General features: G+C 39.8%; 1 pseudogene; it reads right to left on the reverse strand.

Moving 5' to 3' along the window:
* Positions 1 to 1,913: 1,913 nt before the first annotated feature.
* Positions 1,914 to 7,199, reverse strand: LOC144305117 (actin-related protein 3C-like; annotated as a pseudogene).
* Between the last annotated feature and the right edge of the window lie 345 nt (positions 7,200 to 7,544).

Genomic DNA, 7,544 nt, shown 5'->3' on the forward strand with positions numbered 1-7,544 from the left:
TATCTGAAAGAAATGAAAACATTAATCGAAAAGATAATGTGCACCCCTATGCTCATTGCAGCATTATTTACAATAGCCAAGACATAGAAGCAAAACAAAGCATCCATCTACAGATGAATGGATAAAGAAGATGTGGTTTATATACACAATGAAACATTATTCAGTCCCCAAAAAGAATGAAATCTTGCCATTTGCAGCAACATGAATGGACCCCGAGGGCATTTTGCTAAATGAAACAAGTCAGGCAGAGAAAACAAATACGCATATGATCTCACTTATATGTGGAATGTAAACTCAGAACAGAGCTCATAGATACAGAGAACAGATTAGTGGTTGCCAGAGGTGGGAGTGGAGGTTTGGTGAAACGGGTGAAGGTGGTTAAATGGTACAAACTTCCAGTTATAAGATAAATAAGTCATGGGGGGTGTAATGTTCAGCATGGTGACTATAATAACTACATTGTATATTTGAAAGTCACTGAGAGAAGAGATCTTAAATGTTCTCTTCATAGGAAAAAATTTTTAGTTACGTGTGGTTACAGATGTTATTAACTAGACTTAATGTGGTGGTAATTTCCCAATAAATATAAATATCGAATCATTACATTATATACCTGAAACTAATAGAGTGTCATATGTCAGTTATACCTAAAAAAAAAGAAAGAAAGAAAGAAAGAAAGAAAGAAAGAAAGAAAGAAAGAAAGAAAGAAAGGAAATGAATAGCTTAAACTACATTGAAGAAGTATTTTAGCAGGAGTGCCGCTATATAAGTTCTTAGTTTCTGGTGCCTGTTTTCTTTCTAGAGGTAAGGATAATTTATAAACTGTTAACTTTGTATGCTCTGCGTGAACTCCTGGAAAGTTTACAGAAATGCATTGAATTTAGTTTTCTTTTTTTTTTAACTATCAAAGATTCCAAAGAGAGGGGATAAATTAACCAGAAAGGTTTATTGCAAAAGCAACTTTTCTTGATTAAAATATCATTAGCCATGGTTCAGAATTTTAGGTTAATAACTTCTTTAATATAGCAAATTGTCATTTATAGACACCAATCCATTTACCTGAGTTATCAACTCTGTTTTCCCTTCGGTAACACTTAGGCTTTGAGGCAAGCAATGATTTTTCTCTGGGTTGTGTTTGTAAAATAACTTCTTGCAATCTGCTTTGTGTGCATTTACACGTATGAAGAGAAGTCAAAATATATTACAGAGCCTTTATTCTTATATATTAACTATGTGCAATTAGTTTCCTGCCCATGAAAATGTTTTTCCTTTTAGTTAATTGTCATTTAGGTTCTCAACTTCTTGTTAATTCTCTCCTGAATTACTTTCCTACCTGCTATAAAATTTTATGAAACTATTCATTGCATGTTAGGAAAGTATTATTCTGGATCTAGATCTCTAAAGACTTAAAAAAACCCAATTTATAATCAAAATAAAAAAAAAACCCTTTTGTGCTTTTAAGGACATTATCAAGAAAGTAAAAAGACAATCCAAACAATGGGATAAAATGTTTGCAAATCATATATCTAATAAGGGACTTGTATCCAGAATATGTAAAGAGCTCTTACATGCAATGACAAAAAGACAACTCAATTAAAAATGGGCAAAGAATTCAAAGAGACATTTCTCCCAAGAAATATAGATATACAAATGACCAATAAACACAAGACAATATACTCAACATTATCAGTCATCAGGGACATGCAAATCAAAATCTCAATGAGATACCTACCACTTCACATCCACTGGGATGGATGGTTATAATAAAAGACAATAAAAGTGTTAGGATTCCGAGAAATCGGAACCCTCATGTATTGTTAGTAGGGTTGTAAAATGGGGCAGCCACATGGGAAATCAGGCTGGCATTTCCTCAGGTGGTTGAACAGTTACTGTATGAGCTGGCAATCCCACTCCTAAGTATAGACTCCAGAGAATTGAAAATGTGTCCATACAAAATTTATATGCAAGTTTTTTTCTCCAAATAGAGAAGTGCACTCAAAGTCCTTGCACATCCAGTTCAGTGGTATCAGTATTCTTGTAGACAGAACCCTGACACCAATAAGATAATTCTGAATTACTTCATCTACCACTTAGGTAGGTTGTGTGAAGTCTGGATTAGCAAATTCTAGAAGAAAACGATTTCAGGTCCCGAGGATCTGTCATAACCAACGTCAGTGGAAAATTCTTTCTTCCAGATTGCCTCGATTCCAGCACACTGTTTAATCTACTTGGCTCTCCTGTGTCATACTTGTTGAATTCTTTTCCTAAACCAGGGCAGACGTAACTATAGCATTTCTTGACTTCCATAGCTGTTTCCAGGGATTGCTCTGGAGGAATTTCTACCTCTCAGCCTCTCAGCAGTTGCTGAATGAAGTATGCGATGCTCGCCACAGCTGCCCATCCCATCCCTTCAGCTGCGGGCAGGACCGGAGGGGCACCGTCTTCACTAGCCGGTACCACCCCAGTCACTATTGCTTTTCCTACTTATTTGGATGCTCCGGATGCTGCCAAGGCAAGAGCAGCCTGGAGTTTTGAAGGGCTCAAACCTTATTTCAGCACTCTAGTCTGTTCTCTGGAGCATTTAGGGAGGTTTCATCAGAAGAAAGCAATGACTTTCGAGCTCTGCTTTTAAGTATTTAAAGAATACTAGCTCCATAGACCTTTCCAGCAAGTGACAATCTTGGGCTGTGCTGTAGGGGCCTGGCCACTTCATGGCACATGTTGCTTTTTCTATTACTTCATGCCCAATAGAGCAATCCAGGCGCACATTGCCTCTTCCCAGGACGCTAAGATGGCTAGAGATGTGCACGTCCCAGTTACATCCAGGCTGGCCCACAGCCTGAGTGTTCTGTAAAATTGTTTTGAATGGAGGTTATAGGGGAAGCAGGATAACACTTTGATTTCCAGGTTATTGTTTGTATCATTATCATTTTTTTTTACCTTTTTTGTTTCAAATTTTTATTTGAATTCCAGTTAGTTAACATATAGTGTAATATTGTTTCCAGGAGTAGAATTTAGTGATTCATCACTTACATATAACACTCAGTGTTCAACACAACAAACACCATCCTTTATACCCATCAACCATTTAACCTACCCCCGCCCCCTCCCCTCCAGCAACCCTCAGTTTGTTTTCTGTAGTTAATAGTCTCTTGTCATTTGCCTCCCCTCTTTTTTTCCTTTCCCTATGTTCATCTATTTTGTTCCTGAAATTCCAAATATAAGTGAAATCATATGATATTTGTCGTTCTCTGACTGACTTAGCCAAATTTTGGAAAGAACTCAAGTGTCCATTGACTGATGGATGGATAAAGAGGTTGTGGTATGTGCATGTACACACACACACACACACACCCCACAGAAGTATTATCAGCCATCAAAAAGAATAAAATATTGCCATTTGCAATGACATGGATGGAGCTAGAGGGTATTATGTTAAGTGAAATAACTCAGTTATTACTTTTTTTAAAAGGTCTAAAATTCAAGCCTCGCCTGGATAAAGATGTCACCCTTAATTTTGACAAGAGCCTAACATAGGTAGATTAGAAATAAATTATAGAAAGAGTCAAATAGAGGCTGCACCGAGGCTATGAGCTCGTAGGAGAATAAAAGGGATAAGGATAGATGAGATCACAAACAGTGTAATTCAAGTGTGGTTACAAACGCAATGTGTAGGTTGAATATACTGGTAGGAGGTGATGATGTATTTGGAGGTCATCTGGGAAAGATGCATGTGACGGAAAGTTGAACTGTGCAGAGTTGTTGCAATAAGTGTATTTTAGTGGGTTAGCTCTCTAGGCAGTGCTCTTAAATGCAGGTGCACATCGAATGACCCACACGGTTAAAGCAGTTGTCTGGATTCCACCTGCGGCCCATTGAAACTAACTTTCCAGGGGTGGCATTTAGATTTTTGACAAGCTCTGCCGGGGACAGGTTGAGGAAGGGCTATCTGAGCTGTTGGAATCATTCTGCAAGGTTTCAGAAACTAGCCTCTACCTCTGAATAGCAGAAAGGTGGCCTGAAGAGTTAACAGTTGCACTCCGAAAAAGGGTAGGAATTGCTGTTTCCCACTCAACAATCAAGACAGATTGAGAACTTTAAGAAGGGAGTTCTGCATTGCTAAGGATGTTTATTTAGGAAAATGCAAGTCAAGGAAGCCATGTGATGAAATGGGGTAAAGGGAGCAAGGCTTTGAGGACACTGAGCAGATCAGAAGCAGCTGGTGGGTTCCTGCTGCTGGAGCCTTCTCACTGGAGGGGGAATGGGGACTGGTGGGTTGGTGCAATGACAGTGTCAGACCGAATAGATAAAGCTGAAACAGGTACTGGATTGGTTTGAGTGTGACTCTGCAGCTAAAGAGGCAACTTCTGTTATCTTGGCTGGATCTTTAGGAAAGAAAGGTTGGTGACCAAAATGAAGATCACAGCCGGCTACTATGTCTTTGTACTGAGTTGTGAGTGCACACAAGCTGCTTCATAAATTTGGACATCAATGTACTCATAATACTTTATTGTAATTATATTAAATTACATGAAATAATTAAAAGCTCCATGAAGTCAGCGAACTTGTCCATTTTTTTTCGCTGCTTGATTCCTAGTATCTAGAAAAGTGCCTGGCGCATAGCAGATGCTTTTGGATGCTCAATACATGTTGAATGAATCCATTGTTTCAAAGATGAAATTAAGAACAGCAGGAATACCTGAGCCCACACGAATCCTATCATGTCATTGACCCCTTAAAAGGGCACACATAAGGTTGATGCTGAAGTTTGGTCTTAAGGTAGTTGTTGGTCTTCTTACTTATTCTCCTGTTCTTTCTTGGTGAGAGTTAGCTTCTTAATTCTTTCTTCTTTCCACTTAAAGTCAATTGTATCTTTTATTCCTACCAAGTATAACATCAAGTATTTCATGGCAGTGGTCTTCCAAAGGTACTTATGTTTTCAAAATTGAAGGGATGATAGCTTAGTATGGCATTTGAATAATCGCTTTTATAATGGGGAAAGGTTTCTTTTTCAATAACAGACTGGTTTTGCTTTGAAATTCTATTGACATTCAAAGTTTTGAGAAATAGCGTGGAAATTAATTTGACGTGCATCAGAACTCTAGAGAGAGAATGGAACTCTTAGCAGGAAAGAGGAGAGGCTCTCTATTGGCTCACATAGGATAGAATTCTATTTCTCCTTTCCTCTTCTTTTAGAATTTATTTTTTTCCTTTTTTTTTTTTTTAGGAAGTGGCAAAGAACGTTTCATTTTTCACTCTGGCTCTGAAGGGTACATTGGATGTGTTGGCATTTCTTCCTCTTGCTCATAAAGAAGTCCTACTAATCATAACCAAGATCTACTTAACCTACTAATGGTATCCTTAGTGTTTGATTGGATTCCGGGGAGAATAAACCAGGGGCTACTCAACAATCAAACAGCATGCAGCAGCATTTGATGTATTAGCCTAATTGTCAGTGGGCAAAGTTGGCCCTAAGTTTTAAATATCTGATAAATCAGCCTCCCAGAGAACACTAGTGGGGCACACACAGACACGGGAAACCACCACTAAAAGACAGGCATTCGGGACTAGGCAGGTCATGGTCACCATCACTGGCAGGCTTTGGCAAAAGCATCAGTTGTCATTTCCAAATTTAGCGGTTCACTTTGTGTTCAGAGCCCACATCAAACACGTTGCTGCAATCAAGTAGGTTGTCTGCCATGGTAAGTTTCATGGAAACGTTTTCTTGCACTTCTCTGATGCATATAAATGAAGTGAAAATCCTAGTTTGCTTTCTTCAGAGTCTGAAATGTAAAGACGATAAAGGACAGGTGTGATCCTAACAGTATAGCTCCTGAAAACTCATTCTGTGGCTGAAACCAAATCATTTTCTTCCCATGAATGAATCATCTAACATCACGTGTCTCTGAAAAGCCTATACAACCAGGCTTATGTCTTCTTCTGTAGTTTTTGGTTTAAAGTTGTTGTGACATTTTCTCCCTGTTTTCCCTTTAAAAATGGGGAACATTGACAAAAATACTTAGTAAGTTGTGATGTGTCATTCACGTTTAAACTACCATGATTTCCAGGGGTTTGACGAACTGCATTTGGCACTGTTTACAAAGAGGTGTTTTTAGTGCTTATGATTATGTTTCCGGTTGCATTTCACCCATATGTCCCCTGTCTGGGGCATACGTCTAGAAGAAGCAAATTATTCCTTCTGCTCACATTGCTACCTGCTTGGAAGAAAGCGCTCTGTCCCAGCAGAAGCCAGAGCTAAATCTGTGATTCCAATAATGCCAGAGGCACTTCTGCTCAGATAATTGTATGAAGTCAGGTGGGATTAATTAGGGGCACCATATACTCACGGCTGAAGCACCAGCTTTGGTTCTGGTCGCATGGTTCCCTGGCACCACTTTAATCTCAGAACTGTAGGTACTGATAATAGAGTCCAGACTCACCACCACCAGCAGGGAACTTGGGGAGGGTTTTAAGATACCAGAGTCTCTCTGTCTTCCTGCTACTTCTCTTTTGTTCATATTTGCAAGGAGTTGCTCTGGTAGGAGGGACAGACCAGGGAGAAACCTTGCATTGGGGGTGAGCGACGGTAAGAGGGTCAAGTCTTCTGCATGGTGGTCAGCTTGAGGTGGTGGCTGCTACCACCAGTTCGGAGGCTTTAGGATTTTTATCTAGCTCTTTCTCCTGACCCAGCCTCAGCCCTTCAGATGTAGGACCTGAATGGAACGGGTTAAGGCCTTAACTAAGGATTTGGGGCAAAGAGCAATTTGTGTTCTGCTAAAGGCAAGGTTGACCTGGGATGCAAAGAAATGTCTGAATCTTGCAGTCCCAGAGTGCAGGTGGAGAGCCAGAACTCTGATATGAATGTTTAGCAGCAGGGAACAGGAAGGATGGAGTAAGCTAGGCAACCCTGGAGAACCCTGCTGAGGCATGGATGAAATGATCCTTGTTGCTTTTGGCCTAAAATGTGCCAGATGGGAAAGCAATTTGCCTTTTCCTTTAGGTTGTCCTTGCTTGTAGCTTCTTACATCTGAACTCGTTGAGCTGTAGGAGGACTTGGAGACCCATGGGGAGGCGGGAGTCTTTTCTGCCTCATCATCACCAGTTGATTTTTGATGCACTTGTTTAGGGAGTGCTCCTAATGCAGAGGTCTTGACATCAAGCTTTAGGGGTAGAAAACTTCCATGGAGATACTGTACCATGTTTGTGTATTAAATGATTATTTCTAAAGACAAGTACACGTATATTGGTTCACATGTGCAGTCAGAATAATTGATCAATGAGGAGGAAGGAGTTAATGCATCTGCACTGTGACCTAGTTTTCCCCTAAATACCAGGGAGTGTTCCATGTGGCTTGGGGGAAGAAGGCCGGTAACCCAATCTAATCTCCTAGACAAAATGATTCTGGAACTCCAAGTAGATACACTAATGATATGTGGTTGCAGGAGGATCTTTTCTATGGATGACTCTTCTCAGGATGTCCTTGAAAATGGGCAGGAAAGCTTGGGTATAAAACAGAGATGTTTCAGAAATGAAATGCTCCCTTA

Source organism: Canis aureus, chromosome 35 (genome assembly GCF_053574225.1).
Source record: "Canis aureus isolate CA01 chromosome 35, VMU_Caureus_v.1.0, whole genome shotgun sequence".
In the NCBI taxonomy this organism is placed as follows: Eukaryota; Metazoa; Chordata; class Mammalia; order Carnivora; family Canidae; genus Canis; species Canis aureus.